The sequence below is a fragment of the Gorilla gorilla genome, chromosome 6, assembly GCF_029281585.2.
Source record: "Gorilla gorilla gorilla isolate KB3781 chromosome 6, NHGRI_mGorGor1-v2.1_pri, whole genome shotgun sequence".
Classification (NCBI taxonomy): domain Eukaryota; kingdom Metazoa; phylum Chordata; class Mammalia; order Primates; family Hominidae; genus Gorilla; species Gorilla gorilla.
Genome location: NC_073230.2, coordinates 137,710,511 through 137,730,350, shown reverse-complemented (window position 1 = coordinate 137,730,350; position 19,840 = coordinate 137,710,511). Strand labels below are relative to the sequence as shown.

The following is a 19,840-nucleotide window of genomic DNA, read 5'->3' as shown; positions in this document are numbered from 1 at the left end:
GCCCACTACCATGTCCAGCTAATTATTGTATTTTCTCAGTAGAGAAGGAGTTTCGCCATGTTGGCAAGGCTGGTCTTGAACTCTTGACCTCAGGTGATCCACCCGCCTGGGTCTCCCTAAGTGCTGGGATTACAGGTGTGAGCCACCGCGCCCACCCTGATTAATATATGTTTTAAAACACTGATTTGTCAGGCAACAACACCGGGCAGGGGTCTCCTCATTCCCAGCGACGCAAACCCCACTGCATGGCTAAGGGGTTGCAAGGGCTGCAGAGCCAAAAGGCTCTGACTTGAGATATTATTTCACTTGTATTTTTATTTGTATTGTGAGACAGGTCCTGCTCTTTCACCCAGACTGGAGTGCAGCTGTGCACTTACAGCTTGCTGCAGCCTCGACCTCCTGGGCTCAAGCCATCTTCCTGCCTCAGCTCCCCAGTAGCTGGTAGTACAGTTGAGTGTCACCATGCCTGGTTATTTTTTTAATTTTTTTGTAGAGTGAGGGGTCTTGCTATGTTGCCCAAGCTGGCCTCAAACTCCTGACCTCAAGAGAGCTGCCCACTTCAGCCTCCTGAGTAGCTGAAACTACAAGTACACATCACCATGCCTAGCTACATCTATTTAATTTTGAAAAATATTTTTGTAAAGAGCAGATCTTGCTGTGTTGTCCAGGCTGGTCTTGAACACCTGCCCTTAAAAATACTCCCACCTCTGCTTACCAAACAGCTGGGACTACAGGCATGAGCCACTGCAATGAGCCTGAAGAGATTTCTTTAATCTAGCATCCCATACTTGGTAGCATTGGGAAAGGCAGTAGCGTTTTTTAAAATTACTTAATAATTTCAGTAACAATCAAACTCAACCTTGACCCCTGCCTTCTCTCACACCCCATATCCAGTCTGTCAGAAAATCCTGTTGACTGTCTTCGACATGTACTAAAGATCCCCACCCAGCAACTCCCTGGCCTCCTCCCGTACTTCTCCCCTCTGACCATCTCTCAACACCACCATGACCCTGGTCAGGACCACCATCATCTCCCGCCTGGATGTTGCCAAAGCTTGGCCCCCATGCTTCTACCCACATCTTCCCGTAGTCTTTCTCAACTCAGCAGCCAGAGAATGCTTTTAAATCGGGAGGCAGATCATGTCACCTGTCTGCTCAGAACCCTCCTGCAGTTCCCATCTGAGTCAGAGTAAAAGCCAAAGCCCCAGCAATAACCTCCCAGGGCTTATGTGATCTGTACTGATCCCCACCCAGCAACTCCCTGGCCCCCTCCCCTAATTCTCTCCCTCTCTCCGTCTGCTCCATGGGCCTCCTTCCAGAGCCTCAGACACACCTCAGACACTTTATTCTATTGTTTCTGCTTACAATCCTCTTCCCTCAGCACCTTGGCCAGCTCCTTCCCCTCCTTCAAGTCTTTACTCAGTTTTCACTTAGGAGGCCATCCCTGACCATTCTATTTAACATTGCCATCTGTCCCCATGCCCACCATGCTCATTTCTTCTTTCTTTACTTTCTTCTTTCTTTTTTTCAAGATCTCACTGTCACCAAGGCTGGAGTGCAGTGGTGCAATCACAGCTCACTGCAACCTCAAATTTCCAGGCTCAAGCGTTCCTCCCACCTCAGCCTCCCAAGTAGCTGGGACTCCAGGTTCATGCCACCATGCCTGGCTAAATTTTTTAGTATTTTATTTTATTTTATTTTATTTTGAGACAGAGTTTCACTCTTTTTGCCCAGGCTGTAGTGTAATGGTGTGATCCCGGCTCACTGCAACCTCCTAGATTCAAGTGATTCTCCTGCCTCAGCCTTCCAAGTAGCTGGGATTACAGGTGTGTGCCACCACGCCCAGCTAATTTTTGTATTTTTAGTAGAGCCGGGGTTTCGCCATGTTGGCCAGGCTGGTCTTGAACTCCTGACCTCAGGTAATCTGCCTGCTTCGGCCTCCCAAAGTGCTGGAATTACAGGTGTGAGCCACCACGCCTGGCCAATTTTTTCATTTTTTGTAGAGACAAGGTCTTACTATGTTGCCCAGACTGGTCTTGGACTCCTGGCCTCAAGTGATCCTCCTGCCTAAATTCCTAAAGTGCTGGGATTACCGGCATGAGCCATCATGCCTGGCTTCATGTTCATTTCTTCTTGCTGCTGCAATATAGTTTGCAGTTTCCCACATTTAGTGGCTTAAAACACCACAAATCTACCATCTTACAGTTCTAGGGGCCAGAAACCCAAACTAGGTCTATTAAAGGCTAAAGTCAAAGTGTCAGCAGGGCTGCATTCCTTCTGGAGACTCTAAAGTGTTCCCTTGGCTTTTCCAGCTTCTAGAAGCCACCCCCATTCCTTGGATCATGGCCCCTGACTCCATCTTCAAAGCCAGAAGTGAAGCATCTTCAAATCTCCCTCTCTTACCTCTGCTTTCATCACCACATCTCCCGCTCCAATTCTGAATCTCCTACTCTCTTTCTTTTATAAAGACTTTTGTGATCACTGGGCATAGTGGCTCCCACCCAGAATCCCAACACTTTGGGAGGTCAAGGCAGGAGGAACACTTGAGGCCCGAAGTTTGAAACTAGCATGAACAACACAGTGAGACCCCCACCTCTAGAAAAAAATAAAAATAAATATTAGCCCAACATGGTGGTATGCGCCTGTAGTCCCAGCTACTTGAGAGGCTGAGGTGAGACAATCGATTTAGCCCAGGAGTTTGAAATCAGCCTGGACGACATAACTAAATCTCATCTCTACAAGGACGAGGTGGGAGGATCACTTGAGGCCAGGAATTTGTGGCCAGCCTGGGCAACAAAAGAAGACCCCATCTGGCCAACATGGCCAACCTGGCCACCATGGTGAAACTCTGACTCTACAAAAATGAGCTGGGCATGGGTGACATGCCTGTGTAGTCCTAGCTACTTGGGAGGTTGAGATGGGAGGATCGCTTGATCTCAGAAGGCCAAAGCTATAGTGAGCTATGATCACATCACTGCACTCCAGCCTGGATGACACAGGCAGATTCTGTCTCAAAAAAAAGAAAAGAAATATATATTTAATCTCTGTCCCTGGTTCCTGGCACAGAGCTTCTAAAGCTCTTACAAAGACCTCAGTGATAGATGTGACAGGAACATCTTTTGTTTTAATATTTGGTCTTGGTCCCAGGTTTCTAACACAAGAGCCTCTGAGAACTCTGGGATCTCCAGCATGGTAAGAATGCATTTGGGGATGTTGTTGAGATGACTGGGTGTGGCAAGCTCCTAAATTTCTTCAAGAGGAGGACTGATTACCATGCAACCACATGGTAAGAGGCGTGGAACTTTCAGCCTCATGCACTGAACTCCAGGAGGAAGAGGGGCTGGAGACTGACTTAATCACCAACAGCCAAAGATTTTATCAATCATGCTTGCATAATAAAGCCTCCATAAACACCCTGAACGGGGTTTGCAGAGCTTTCAGGGTTGCTGGACACAGGAGATGCTGGGAGGGTCGCATGTTCAACAGAGGGCATGGGAGCTCTGTGCTCCTCCGAACTTAACTTGCCCTGGGTACCTTTCTTTTTTCTGAGACAGGATCAGGCTCTTTTGTCCAAGCTAGAGTGCAGTGGCACAATCTCAGCTTACTGTAACCTAAGCCTCCTCAGTCCCCAGCTCAAGGCATCCTCTCATCTCAGCTTCCCTAGTAGTTGGAACTCTAGGTGCACAACACCACACCGGTTATTATTATTATATTTTAATTTTTTATAGAGACAGGTTTTCACCATGTTGCCCAGGCTGGTCTCAAACTCCTGAGTTTAAGCGATCCTCCCACCTTGGCCTCCCAAAGTGCTGAGATTATAGGCATGAGCCGCTGCATCCAGCATGCACGTCTCTTTCATTGACTGTTTCTGAGATGTATCCTTCACAATGAACCAGTAATACGAAATGAACTGGCCAGATGTGGTGGCTCACATCTGTAATCCCAGCACTTTCAGAGGCTGAGGTGGGAGGATCACTTGAGACCAGGAATTTGTGGCCAGCCTGGCCAACACAACAAGACCCCATCCATACAAAAAATAAAAGAAACTAGCCACATGTGGTGGTGCAGGCATGTAGTCTCAGCTACTAGGGAGGCTGAGGTGGGAGAACCACTGGAGCCCAGACAATCAAGGCTGCAATGAGCTATGACTGCACCATTGCACACCAGCCTGGGCAACAAAATAAGACCCTCTCTCTCAGAAAAAAAGAAAATAAACTGTTTTTCTGAGTTCCGTAAACTGTTCTAGCAAATTATTAAACCCAAGAAGACAGTTATGGGAACCCCCGATTTGTAACAGGTCGGTCAAAAGTACAGGTGACAACTTAGGACTTGCCATTGGCATCTGAAGTGAGGATGGTCTCGTGGGACTGAGCCCCTAACTTGTGGGGTCTGTGCTAACTCCAGGTAGTGTCAGAATAAAGTCATGGGATACCCAGTTAATATCCAGAGCACTGAAGAATTTGGTGTAGAAACGCCATACATACATTCAGTCGGAAGTGTGTGAGTAGAGACAAACATGGGCTTTTCTGTCACCTGTCTACCTGCTTAACTGCATAGGAGAGGCAATACATGGTGCTCATGAACAAAGCAAACATTAAAGTCAGACCAGACCCAACATCTGACTCAGTCTTAATATCCAGGTGAGCTTGGGCAAATCATTCATTATTCCTAAGGCTTCATCACTCCATTCATAAAATGGGGATAACTGTGGCACCTACCTGTGATTCTGTGAGAATTAATGAAATATTATGCTTGGGGTTATTGTGATCATTATACCTATTCCAAACTATTTGACAAGGACAGTGATGGATGATGACATCAAAAAATCAGAAACTGCAATGAGGTCTCTCAGGCAAAATTCCATACAAGCAAATTACTGTCTCTACAAAGCATTCCTGCCACACTTAATCCATCATTCCCTGAACAAAATATGCCATCTTCGTTGTTCAGGTCTGTACAGTGCTGGTATCCCTTCCCGAGCAGTTTGCTCCATCCCGTCCCAGCCCATTCCCCACCCCTCCACCTCCCCCTTCCCTCCCCACTCTCATACAACTCTTCCTCATCTTTCAGGACTTGGCTTCAATGTCACCTTAACTGGAAGCTTCTCTCACTCTCCAGAAGAGCTTCCCATTGCACTTGATGCATGCACTATTATTTGATCATTTTTGAGTTACAGTCCAAATCTTTTTGTACCTGAATAACATGTTTCCCAGTCAGTCTCTCTTCCTGGATTCAGAAGTCTTTCATGGTAGATCCAGCTGGAAGTGACAAAAAGACATCTTTTGACATAAAGGGATGACACAGACAGACACAAGTTCTTAAACATCTTAAATGTTATGTGAAAATTAAACAGAATTCAAAGACTTGTGGGGAACACTTAGGAGGGAAAGTTACTGCGAATGTCATAAAGGGTTAATTTGTATTTTATTTTATTTTATTTTATTTTTTGAGACTGTCTCATTCTGTCACCTAGGCTGGAGTGCAGTGGTGCAATCAGGCTCACTGCAGCCTTGACCACCTGGGCTCAAGTAATCTCACTTAATTTTTTTTTGGTTTAAAAAAGTCTTGGTTGAGGGTGGTGGCTTATGCCTGTAATCTCAGCACTTTGGGAGGCTGAGAGAGGTATATTACTTGAGGCCAAGAGTTTGAGATCAGCCTGGGCAATATATTAAGACCCTGCCTCTACCAAAAAACAGAGTGAATGTGTGGAAGACAATTTTTCCACAGACTGGGAGTGAGGGAATAATTTCAGGATGATTCAAGTGCATTACATATATTGTGCACTTTATTTCTATTATTACTACATAGTAATATATAATGAAATGATTCTAAAACTCACTATAACGTAGACTCAGTGGGATCTCTGAGCTTGTTTTCCTGCAACTAGACTGTCCATCTGGGGTGATGGGAAACAGTAACAGAATATCAGGCATTAGATTCTCATAAGGAGTACACAACCTAGATCCCTCGCATGCACACTTCACAACAGTTTGTGCTCCTATGAGAATCTAATGCTGCTGCTGATCTGACAGGACATGGAGCTCAGGTGGTCATGCAAGCGATGGGAGGGGCTAGAAATACAGATGAAGTTTCCCTTCACTTGCCTGCTGCTCACCTCCAGCTCTGTGGCCCTGTGGTTGGAGACCGCTGCTCAAGTGCATTTGAAAGGATCCATCCCATGCCATTCTTCAGAGTCATCTTTACTGCTGCAGTGGTAAACTTGTAGCACCCCTAAGCTCGCAGGACAGGTGCTTCAACTCGCATTTCATCACAATCAACAGTATGTGGTAGCTTGAGTCATTTTGAGGTCACTTACTGGAAATCACCAGCATCCCATATCCCATTAGCAAGGAGCTCAGCACTGCTCCTTGGATAACCAAACCTATTCCCAAATCCCATCTGTGTGCGTCTATCTCCTGGTACCCTTCCTAGCATCAATTCTGTATTTGCAGGAGTCCAATCAGGAGACACAAACCACTCCAAAGTTTAAACTAGAATGAGCAAGGTGGCTCACACCTGTAATCCCAGCACTTTGGGAGGCCAAGGTGGGTGGACTGCTTTGAGCTCAGGAGTTTGAGAACAGTCTGGGAAACATGGCGAAACCTCGTCTCTACAAAAAAACACAAAAATCAGCTGGGTGTGGTGGCACTTACCTGTAATCCCAGCTACTCGGGAGGCTGAGGCAGGAGAATTGCTTGAGCCTGGCAGGTGGAGGCTGCAGTGAGCAGAGGTTGTGCCACTGTACTCCAGCCTGGGTGACAGTGTGAGACCCGGTATCAAAAAGAAAAAATGTATATATATGTAAATTTAATATAAAAAGTATTAATTTTGGCCAGGCACAATGGCTCATGCCTGTAATCCCAGCACTTTGGGAGGCCAAGGCAGATCACCTGAGGTCAGGAGTTTGAGACCAGCTTGACCAGCATGGAGAAACCCCCATCTCTACTAAAAATACAAAATTAGCTGGGCATGGTGGCACATGCCTGTAATCCCAATTACTCGGGAGGCTGAGGCAGGAGAATCGCTTGAACCCGGCAGGTGGAGGTTGCGCTGAGCCGAGATAGCGCCATTGCACTCCAGCCTGGGCAACAAGAGTGAAACTCCATCTCGAAAAGAAAAAAAGGCATTAATTTTTACAGAGGATCAGCACAATGAGGGACACGCTAGCACAAAGTAAAGACAACTCTAGAGAATACAGAACTAGCAGAGGCCAGGCATTGTGGCTCATGCCTGTAATCCCAGCAATTTGGGAAGCCTAGGCAGGAGAATCGCTTGAGGCCAGGAGTTGGAGACCAATCATCGCAAAATAGTGACAGTCTGTGTCTACCAAAAAAAGAAACATTAGCCAGGTGTGGTGGTGGTGCACACCCGTAGTTCCAGCTACTTGGGAGTCTGGGGTGGGAGAATCCCTTGAGCCTGGGAAGTCTACACTACAGTGAGCCAAGATTGTGCCACTGCACTCCAGCCTGGGCGACAGAGTGAGACCCTGTCTTAGAAAGAAAAAAGAAAAGAAAGTGTTAATCCCCCTATGGGAATCTCCTCTTCTCCTGCCCTCTCTGGAACCTCACTTGTCAGTTCTTCCTCCCACTTTCCTGTATCTTTAACCTATCCCCTACATTTAGCTCCTTCCCATCATCATTTAAATTACTCAAACTTCTTCTGTTTTAAAAAACCTCTCCCTAAACTCAGTGAGAGGTCTCCTGCACACCCATTGAGCCATCTGCTCTCCCTGGTGCCTTCTCTACAGCAGCCTGAGCCATGTCTCTAATCCATTAATCTCATCATGTTACTCCCCCATTTACATCACTTCTCCTTGCCTCAGGGATTAAGTCCAAACTCTTTAACAGCCCCTGCTCTGCCCTGCCTTGCAAGGCAGCCTCACTGCTTGCCCCTCTCCATTTCATCTGCTATGGAGTCCAACTGAGCCTCATCTGCCCTTTGAACACACACTCTTTCTCCTCTGGGAGTCTCTGAAGTGGGTGATATCCTCTGCTTATAATACGCTTCCCCTTAAACCTCTACTCTCTTCCTAGCTAGCTTCGACTCTGTCACTTGTCCGCTTTGGCATCACTTCCTCATGGAAGACTTCTTTGACTCCCCAGATTCTCAGGAGCATGGCAGGTGAGGTGCTCCTCCCATGAATAGATGGAGATTAGGGAGTGTGTGTTATTCATGCTTAATTCACCAGTGCTTAGCTGAGTACCTGGCATAAAATAGTTACTGTGGTGGCCAAAGTAATAACCCCCACCACCACCAATTGCTCATGTCCTATGTTACACAGCACAATTACATAGGAAGGGGGAATTAAGAGTGCAGATAAAATTAATGTTGCTCATCAGCTGATCTTAAAACAAGATTATCCTGGAGTATCTAGGAGAGCCCATGTAATTACAAGCATTCTTTAAAACTGGAAGAGGGAAGCAGAAGGTTAAGAACCAGAGACGGTGGGCACAATGGCTCATGCCTGTAATACCAATACTTTGGGAGGCCAGGGCAGGAAAATCCCTTGAGTACAGGAGTTCAAGGTCAGCCGTGGCAACATACTGAGGCCCCATCTCTACAAAAAAATAAAAACAAAATTCACTGAGTGTCACGATGCTTACCTGTGGTCCCAGCTACTGGGAAGGCTGACATGGTAGGATTGCTTGAGCCTGGGAGTTTGAGGCTACAATGAGCCATGATTGGACCACTGAACTCCATCCTGAGTGACAGGGCAAGGTCCTGTTTCTAAGAAAAAAAGGACATCGGAATCAGGGTCCTCTCCATCCTGAGGTGCCTACAAGGCATCTCTCTCTGCAAACGAGTAAACATCACCCTCTAACTCCTTACAGAGTGGAGCAGCAGGAAAACTCCTTCGCCTCATTTCTGTGCTGCTTGGGAGGCCTGGACAGCCCAATAACCAGCTCCTTGCTGATGAAGCAATCAGGAAATGGCTCGAGTTGAGCTAAGGAGAATCTGGATCCTTCTTTTGGTTCTCAATAGGCAGGGTAGGGGCCAGGCATGGTGGCTCATACCTGTAATCCTTGCACTGTGGGGGGCCAAGGTGAGAGGATTGCTTGAGGCCAGGAGCTCAAGACCAGCCTGGGCAACATAGCAAGACCTGGGTGGCATACACCTGTGGTCTCTACTACTTGGTAGGATGATGTGGGAGGATTGATCACTTGATCCCAGGAGTTTCAGGCTGCAGTGAGCCATGATCACACCACTGCACTTCAGCCTGGGTGACAGAGCCAGACCATGTCACAAAAAGTTAGAAAGAGAAAAAAAAAAGAGAGAGGGAGAGAGACTATACACAGGCACCACCACATTTGGCTAATTTTTAAATATTCTGTAGAGACAAGGTCTTGCTAGGTTGCCCATGCTAGTCTAAAACTCCTGGCGTCAGGCTGGGCATGGTGGCTCATGCTTGTAATCCCAGCACTTTGGGAGGCTGAGGCAGGCAAATCACCTGAAGTCTGGAATTCAAGACCAGCCTGGCCAACATGGTGAAACTCTGACTCTACCAAAAATACAAAAATTAGCTGGGCAGTAGTGGCGTGTACCTGTAGTCTCAGCTACTCGGGAGGCTGAGGCAGGAGAATCACTTCAATCTGGGAGGCAGAGGTTGCAGTGGACCCCATCACTGCACTCCACCCTGGGTGACAGAGCGAGACTCTGTCAAAAACAACAACAACAACAACAAAAACAACAACAACAAAAACAACAACAACAACAAAAACTCCTGGCATCAAGACATCTTCCTGTCTTAGCCTCCCAATGCCCTGGGATTATACTCTTTCCTATAATTGAAGACACTTGTTCTTACACTGCTTTAAGGTATAAAGGAAAAAAAAAAAAAAACAGATAATGGCAAATGTTGGTGAAGGCCAGGCATGGTGGCAGCCTGTAATTCCAGAACTTAGGGAGGCTGAGGTGGGCAGATCACTTGAGACCAGGAGTATGAGACCAGCCTGGGCAACATGGTAAAATCCCATCACTACAAAAAAAATATAAAAATTAGCCAGGCATGGTGGCGTACACCTGCAATTTTCAGCTACTCAGGAGGCTGAGATGAATCACTTGTGCCTGGGAGGTCAAGGCTGCAGTGAACTGTGATGGCATCATTGCACTGCAGCCTGAGAGACAGAGCAAGCCCCTATCTAGAAAAAAAAAAAACGTCAGTGAAGATGTGGAGGAATTGGAACCCACATACATTACTGGTGGGAACATATAATCGTGTAACCATTTTGTTTGGGTATTTCTTTTCTTGTCATTTTAATTGGATTTTTTAAAAATCAAGACAGGGTTTCACTATCTTGCCCAGGCTGGTCTTGAATTCATGGGCTCAAGCCATCGTCCTAGCTGAGCCTCCTGAGTAGCTGGGATTACAGGTGTGAGCCATTGCACCCAACTGGTGTAGCCACTTTAGAAAACAGTCTGGCAGTTTCTCAAAAGGCTAAATGTGCAGTCATCCTATAATGCAACAATTTCACTCCTAGGCATATATCCCAGAAATATAAATGTCCACACAAAAACTTGTACAACAATCTTCATAGCAGCATTATTCATAATGACCAATACATGGAATACATGGAAACAACCCAAATATCCACCAACTGATGAACAGATAAACAAAATGCAGTGTGTCTCTACCATGGAATACTGCCACAGAAGGAATGAAATATTGATACACTAACTATGACATAAAGGAACTTTGAAAACACTGTGCTAAGAGGGAAAAAAAGCCACAAAAGATCACATATTGTACAATTCTATTTGTCCAGATTAGGCAAATCTATAGTGACAAAAAAATTAATCAATGGTTGCCTAAGGCTGGGGGCGAAGGTAGGTGGGGAGAGTAGGAGGTAGTGGCTAAGGGGTATGGATTTCTCTATAGGGTAATGAAAGGTTCTAGAAGTGACTGTGGTGATCGATGCACAGCTCTGTGAATATTCTAAAACCTACTGAATTGCAGATTTCAATAAATAAAGTGAATGGTATGTGAATCATATTTTAATAAAGCTATTATTTAAAATAATGATAATGGGGGCTGGGCACAGGTGGTCATGCCTGCCTGTAATCCCAGCACTTTGGGAGGCTGAGGCAGGAGGATCACTTGAGGTCAGGAGTTTTGAGCCCAGTCTGAGCAACCTGGCAAGATCCTGTCTCTATGATAAAAAATGAAAACATTAGCTGGACATGGTGGCACATGTCTGTAGTCCCAGCTACTTGGGAGACTGAAGTGAGAGAACTGCCTCAGCCCAGGAGTTTGAGGCTACAGTGAACCATGATCATGTCACTGTACTGTAGCCTGAGCAACAGAGCAAGACCCTGTCTCTGAAAAGGAAAGAAAACAAATGCAAGTTTTTATCACTTTGTGAGTGTAGCCAAGTTGGAGGAGAAATAGACAATAATAAAAGAGCACTGAATAACGAGGGTGAGTGGCTGGTTAGGCTCAGTTGCTAGCTAAATGGCTTCTAAAAAATTCATTAACAAAGTTACAGCTCTGGGGACAGTCATGTAGTCAAAGAATGAATGCTAAATTCATTACAAATGCCCATGGTCTTTCTTTACATGCCTTCTAGTGAAAAATTCCTAAGTGCCTAAATAGCAAGTCTGCAATGGTAACAGCTGTTTATTAAAGACTACAAAAAAGAAATGGAGGCCGGGCGTGGTTGCTCACATCTGTACTCCTTGCATTTTGGGAGGCTGAGGCAGGCAGATGGCCTGAGGTCAGGAGTTCCAGATGAGCCTGGCCAACATGGTGAAACCCCATCTCTACTAAAAATACAAAAACTAACTGGATGTGGTGGCGGGTGCCTGTAGTTCCAGCTACTCGGGAGGCTGAGGCAGGAGAATTGCTCGAACCCAGAAGGTGAAGGTTGCAGTGAGCCAAAATCGCACCATTGCACTCCAGCCTGGGTGACAAGAGAAAGACTCTATCTTAAAAAAAAAAAGAAAAAAAAGAAATGGCATCTTCTTCAAGAATTACATCGTGTTTCATGATAAAGAAGCTCTAATTTTGCATTTGTTCAAGTATTGATGAGATTTAGCCAATATGACATCCATCTTGGATAAAATGCAAACAACACAATTTCATTTTCTCATTAACAAAATCGATTAGGTAGTCTAATATCAATTCTGATCTTATTAAAAACTGATCAGATTTAAAAAATTATGGAATTATGGAGCCAATAAGATGTTACAACCTGTTCCAAGGGGAATTCCAAAATCCACACATATCTGAGACCATCAAGTATGATGAAATATATCTGATTACTATATTGAAAAATAAACTGATTACATAGCCAACAATTGGACAGGGGTCTCCTCATCCATAGCCACACAAACCCGATCATGCAGCTATGTGGTTACAAGGCCTACATAGCCTAGAAGAGACTGGTCTGACTTGAGATTTCATTTGTATTTGTATTTTGAGACAGGGTCCCACTCTGTCACCCAGGATGGAGTGCCGTGGTATAATCATAGCTCACTGCAACCTTGACCAACTGGACTCAAGAGATGCTCCTGCCTCAGCTGCCCCCATACCTGGGAATACAGGCAAGTACCACCATGTCAGGCATTTTTTTCATTTTTGTAGAGAGAGAAGTCTTGCTATGTTGCCCAAGCTGGCCTCAAACTCCTAGAATCAAGAGATCTGCCCATCTCAGCCACATGAGTAACTGCGGCCATAGGTACATACCATCATGCCTGGCTATATTTATTTTATTTTATTAAATTTATTTTTATTATTTTTGTAGAGAGGAGGTCTTGCTATGTTGCCCAGGCTGCTCTCAAACTCATGGCCTTAAAACATACTCCCAATTCTGCCTCTCAAACTGTTGGAACTATAGGTGTGAGCCACTGCACCCGGCCTGATTTGAGATTTCTTTTATCTAGCATCCTTTACTTGGTAGGATTGAGAAAGGCAGTAGTGTTTTTTAAAATTACTTAATAATTCAATTAGAATCAAACTCAACCTTGACCACTGCCTTCTCTCACAGCTCACATCCAGTCTGTCAGGAAATCCTACTGACTGACTTCAACACGTATCCAGGCTCTGACCATCTCTCACCACCACCGTGAACCCGGTCAGGATGACTATCATCTCCCACCAGGATATTGCCACAGCTTGGCCCCCATGCTTCTACCCAAATCTTCCCATAGTCTTTCTCAACTTGGCAGCCAGGTCGTGCTTTTAAATCAGGAGACAGATCATGTCGCCTCTCTGCTCAGAAGCCCTCGGTGGTCCCCATTTTAGTCAGAGTAAAAGCCAAAGCCCCAGCAATAGCGTCCCAGGGCTTACACGATCTGTACCGATCCCAGCCCAGCAACTCCCTGGCCTCCTCACTGACTTTGCTCCCTCTATCTCTTTGCTCCACTGGCCTCCTTCCAGAGCCTCAGACACACCAGAGAGTTTCCTCCTTTATCCAACAGGATAAAGATCCTGTTGACTCAGCCTACAATGCTCTTCCCTCAGCACGTTGGCCAGCTCCATCACCTGCTTCAAACTTTTGCTCAATATTCACTTATGAGGCCAACCCTGACCACTCTACTTAACATTGCCATCTGTCCCCATTCCCACCATGCTCATTTCTTTCTTTTTGAAACAAGGTCTTGCTTTATTGCCCAGGCTGGAGTACACTGGTGCAATCACAGCTCACAGCAACTTCAACCTCCCAGGCTTAAACAATCCTCCCGCCTCAGCCTCCCTAGGAACTGAAACTACAGCTGCATGCCACAACACCTGGCTTTTTTTTTTTTTTTTTTTTTGAGACGGAGTCTTGGTCACCCAGGCTGAAGTGTAAGGGTGTGATCTTGGCTCACTGCAATGTCTGCCTTTTGGGTTCAAGTGATTCTCTGCCTCAGCCTCCCGAGTAGCTGGGGTTACAGGTACCCACCACCACACCTGGCTAATGTTTGTATTTTTAGTAGAGATGGGGTTTCACCATCTTGGCTAGGCTGGTCTTGAACTTCTGACCTCGTGATCCACCCTCCTCGGCCTCCCGAAGTGCTGGGATTACGAATGTGAGCCACTGCACCCGGCCTTTTAAAAAAATTTTTTTTAGACATGAGGTCTCATTATGTTGCCCAGGCTAGTCTTAAACTCCTGGGCTTAAGCGATCCTCCTACCTCAGCCCCCTAAAGTTCTGGGATTACAGGCGTGAGCAACTGTAACATGAGGTCCCAGCTTCATGTTCATTTTTTGTTGTTGCTACAACAAAGTACCCTACATTTAGTGGCCTCAAACACCACAAATCTACCATCTTACAGTTCTGGGGGCCAGAAGCCCAACTAGGTCTATTAAGGCTAAAGTCAAGGTGTCAGAGGGGCTGCATTCCTTCTGGGGGAGGCTCTAGACAGAATGTGCTCCTTTACCTTTTCTAGCTTCTAGAAGCCACCCCCATTCCTTGACTTACCTCGTGATTCCATATTCAAGGCCAGAAGTGCAGCATCTTCAAATCTCCCTCTCTGACCTCTTCTTCCATTACCACATCACTTTCTCTAATTCTGACTCTCCTACCTCCTTCTCTTATAAGATCCTTGTGATTGGTGGGTATGGGGGCTCCCATCTGTAATCCCAACATTTTGGGAGGCCAAAGAGGAAGGATTGCTTGAGGCCAAGAGTTAGAGATCAGCCTGGGGAAAATAGGAAGACCCTGCCTTTACAAAATTAAAATTAAAATCAGCTGGACATGGTGATGCACGCCTGTAGTTCCAGCTACTGGAGAGGCTAAGATGGGAGGATCGCTTTAGCCTAGGAGGTCATGGCTGCAGTGAGCTATGATCACATCACTGCACTCCAGCCTCAGTGGCAGAGTGAGACTCTGTCTCAAATATAAGAAAAGAAATATACATTTGGTCTCTGCCCCTGGTTCCTGGCATAAAGCTTCCAAAGCTCTTATAAAGCCCTTCGTGACAGAGGTAATAGGAGCATTTTCTGTTTTGATATTTAGTCTTAGTCCCAGGTTCCTGACACAAGGGCCTCTAAGGTCTTTCAGATCTGCAGCATGGTAAGAATGCATGTGGGATGCTGTTGAGCTAACAGGGTGGCTGCAAGCTCCTAGACTGCTTCAGGAGGAGGGCTAGCTGCCAGAGAAAGCAACCACATTTTTTTTTTAAACGGAGTTTGGCTCTTATAGCCCAGGCTGGAGTGCAATGGCACAATCTCAGCTCACTGCAACCTCCACCTCCCAGGTTCAAGCAATTCTCCTGCCTCAGCCTCCCGAGTAGCTGGAATTACAGGGATGTGCCACAACGCCTAGCTAATTGTTGTTATTTTTAGTAGAAACAGGGTTTCACCATGTTGGTCAGGCTGGTCTCAAACTCCTGACCTCAAGTGGTCCATGTGCGTCAGCCTTCCAAACTGCTAGGATTACAGGAGTGAGCCACCACACCTGGCCCCAACTACATTTTTTGAGGCTTGGAACTTTCAGCCTCACCTGCTGAACTCCAAGAGGCAAAAGGAACTGGAGATTGACTTAACTACCAATGGCCAATGATTTTATCAATCATGCCTCCATAAAAACCCAAACAGCAGGATTTGGAGAGCTTCTGTGTTGCTAAACACAAGGAGGTCCTGGGAAGGTAGTGTGCCCAACAGAGGGCATGGAAGCTCTGTGCCCCTCCCCACTTACCTTGTCCTGTGCATCTCTTTCATTGGCTGTTCCTGAGATGGAGCCATTACACTGAGCCAGTAATAGAAAATAAGGTGGCCAGATGCGCTGGCTCAAGACTGTAATCCCAGCACTTTGGGAGGCAGAGGTGGGCAGAATCACTTGAGCCTAGGAATTTGAGACCAGCCTGGGCAACATAAGAAGACCCCATCTATACAAAAAATAAAAGAAATTAGCCAGATGTGGTGGTGGGAACCCTGTAATTCCAGCTACTTGAGAGGCTGAAGCAGGAGAATCACTTGAGCCCTGGAGGTTGAGGCTCCAATGAGCTTATGATTGCACCACTGCACACCAGCCTGGACAACAGAGCGAGGCCCTGTCTCTTAAAAAGAAAAGAAAAAAACCTGTTTTTCTAAGTTCTGTGAGTTGTTCTAGTAAATAATTAAACTCAAGAAGAGGGTCATGGGAAACCCTGATTTCTAACTGGTTGGTCAAAATACAGGTGACAACCTAGGACTTGCAACTGGCATCTGAAGTGAGGGTGGTCTTGTGGGACTGAGCCCCTAACCTGTGGGTTCTGTGCTAACTCTAGGCAGTGTCAGAATGGAATTGTGGGATATGCGGTTGGTATCCAGAGAGTTGGAGAATTGGTGTAGAAACTCCGCACACACATTTGGTCAGAAGTCTGTGAGTAGAGAGAAACGTGTTGTGGGAAGTCAGGGACCCTGAACAGAGCGACCGGCTGAAGCCACGGCAGAAGAACATAAATTGTGAAGATTTCATGGACATTTATTAGTTCCCCAAATTAATACTTCTATAATTTCTTACGCCTGTCTTTACTGCAATCTCTGAACATAAATTGTGAAGATTTCATGGACACTTACCACTTCCCCAATCAATACCCCTGTGATTTCCTATGCCTGTCTTTAATCTCTTAATCCGGTCATCTTCGTAAGCCGAGGATGAATGTCCCCGAAGGACCCTGTGATAATTGCGTTAACTGCACAAGTTGTTTAAACAATATGAAACCTGGGCACCTTGAAAAAAGAACAGGATAACAGCAATTTCAGGGAACAAGGGAGATAACCTTAAACTCTGGCTGCCTGTGGGCCGGGTGGAACAGAGCCATATTTCTCTTCTTTCAAAAGCAAATAGGAGAAACATTGCTGAATTCTTTTTCTCAGCAAAGAACATCCCTGAGAAAGAGAATGCATCCCTAAGGGGAGGCCTCTGAAATGGCCGCTTTGGGGACGGCTGTCTTTTATAGTCGTGGATAAGGAATGAAATAAGCCCTGGGCTCGCGTGGCGCTCCCAGGCTTATCAGGATGAGGAAATTCCCGCCTAATAAATTTTGGTCAGATGGGTTGTCTGCTCTCAAACCCTTTCTCCTGATAAGATGTTATCAATGACAATGCGTGCCTGAAACTTCATTAGCAATTTTAATTTCACCCCTGTCCTGTGGTCCTGTGATCTTGCCCTGCCTCCATTTGCCTTGTGATATTTTATTACCTTGTGAAGCATGTGATCTCTGTGACCCACACCCTATTCGTACACTCCCTCCCCTTTTGAAAATCACTAATAAAAACTTGTTGGTTTTGCGGCTTGGGGGGCATCACAGAACCTGCCATGTGATGTCTCCCCTGGACACCCAGCTTTAAAATTTCTCTCTTTTGTACTCTTCCCTTTTATTTCTCAGACCGGCCGACACTCAGGGAAAATAGAAAAGAACCTACATGAAATATCGGGGTGAATTTCCCCCGATATCACATGGGCTCTCCTCTCATCTGTCTACCTGCTTAACTGCATAGGAGAGGCAATACATGGTGCTCATGAACACAGCAAGCATTAAAGTCAGACCAGACTAACATTTGACTCAGTCTTAATATTCAGGTGAGCTTGGGCAAATCGCTCATTAACCCCAAGTCTTCATCATTTTGTGCATATAATGGGGATAACTGTGGCACCCACCTGTTTTTGTGAGAATCAACGAAATATTATGCTTGATGTTATTGTGATCATGATACTATCTGACAAGGGCAGTGATGCATGATAACATCAAAAAATTAGAAACTGTAATGAGGTCTCTTGGGCAAAATTCCATACAAGCAAATGACCGTCTCTCCAAAGCATTCCTGCCACACTTAATTCACCATTCCCTGAACAAAATGTGCCATCTTCATTGTTCAGGTCTGTATAGTGCTGGTTTACCTGCCTGGGCAGCTCACTCCATCCCATCCCAGCCCAATCCCCATCCCTCCACCTCCCCCTTCCCTCCCCACTCTCATACAACTCTTCCTCATCTCACAGGAATTGGCTTCAGTGTCACCTTAACTGGAAGCTTCTCTCACTCTCCAGAAGAGCTTCCCATTGCACTTGATGCATGCACTATTATTTGACCATTTTTGAGTTACAGTCCAAGCCTTTTTGTACCTGAATAACATGTTTCCCAGTCAGTCTCTCTTCCTGGATTCAGAAGTCTTTCATGGTAGGTCCAGCTAGAAGTGATAAAAAGACATTCTAAAAAAAAAAAAAAAAAAAAAAAAAAAAGAGGGATGACACAGACAGACATCAGCACTTAAAAGTTTTAAATGGTATGTGAAAAACAAAATTTAAGGGCTTCTAGGAGAAACGTAGGAGAGAAGGTGTTACTGGAAATATGATAGAAGGTTAATTTTTATTTTATTTTATTTTATTTTTAGAGAAAGGGTCTTGCTCTATCGCCTAGGCTGGACTGCAGTGGTGCAATCACAGTTAACTGCAGCCTCAACCTCCAGGGCTTGAGCAATATTCCCATCTAATTTTTATTTTGTTTAAGAAATGCAGTCTTGCTCTTAGCAAAGCTAAAGTGCAATGGTGTGATCATAGCTTACTGCAGCCTCAACCTTCTAGACTCAAGTGATCCTCCAGTCTTAGCCTCCCCAGTAGCTGGGACTACAGGTGTGCACTGCAACGTGTAGCTCATTTTTTTTTTTTTTTTAATTTTTAGTAGAGACAAAGTGTCGTTATGTTGACCAGGTTGGTGGTGATCTCCTACACTCAGGCAGTTCTCTCACCTCAGCCTTCCAAAGTGCTGGGATTACAGGTATGAGCTGCCACACCTGGCTGAGGGGGTTAATTTTTAATTATATAAAGAGTTCAAAGCAAATATTAGAAGGAGCCTAAATGCCTCCAGCAGTTGACTGGTACTGGTAAATTGTGATACATCCATATAAATAAAATATTATGCAACCATGAAAAGGATTAAGATAGATCAATAGGTATTGGCACGAATGTCCACGAAATATGAAAATGTGAAATGATGTTCAATCACCATGTACGTATCTTGAAGGATACGGCCCATTTTCTCAATAGCAATTATTTCCTGAGATAAGATTATGGGTCTAAAGAGTGAAGGACATTTTTCACTTATTTAAAAGTATTTACTATTTTTATAATTTAATAAAAGATTAAACAGACCATTGAATTAGTAAAAGACAAAGTAACTCTATAAATAAATGGAAAAGACACAGATACCCCAGGCATGTTGGCTTATGCTTATAATACCAGTACTTTGGGAGGGGGTGGTGGGGGCATTGCTTGAGGCCAGGAGTTCCAGACCAGCCTAAGAAACAAAGCAAGACCTTGTCTCTAGTAAAAATAAAAAAATAAAAATAATTGGCCAGGCATAGTGGCATGTGCCTATAGTCCCAATTACTGAGGTGGAAGGATCACCTGAGCCTAGGAGGTCAAGGCTGCAGTGAGTTGAGACTGTGCCACTACACTCACGCCTAGGAGACACAGCGAGACTTCATCTCAAAAAAAAAAAAAAAAAGGACAATAAAGAAATAAAGCTAATAAGCTAACATAAGGAAAGATAAAATATGTGACAAATAGGCTGGGCGCATGGCTCACAGCTGTAATCAGGCACTTTGGGAGGCCGAGGCAGGTAGATCACGAGGTCAGGAGTTCAAGACCAGCCTGATCAACATGGTGAAACCCCATTTCTACTAAAAATACAAAAATTAGCCGGGCATGGTGGCATGTGCCTGTAATCCCAGCTACTCAGGAGGCTGAGGCAGGAGAATCGCTTGAACCTGGGAGGCAGAGGTTGCAGTGAGCCGAGATCACAACACTGCACTCCAGCGTGGTCGACAGAGCGAGACTGCGTCTCAAAAAAAAAAAAAAAAAGGGGGGGTGACAAAGTAATAATATGAGGTCTTTCATTTATCACACAGAAAATAACTTGTTAAATTATAATACCTGTGT

At 45.2% G+C, this 19,840-nt stretch overlaps 1 pseudogene; it reads right to left on the bottom strand.

Annotated features, from left to right (window-relative positions):
* LOC115934555 (putative uncharacterized protein FLJ46235) overlaps nucleotides 1-19,840 on the bottom strand; it is a 47,506-nt pseudogene that overhangs the window by 12,359 nt on the left and 15,307 nt on the right.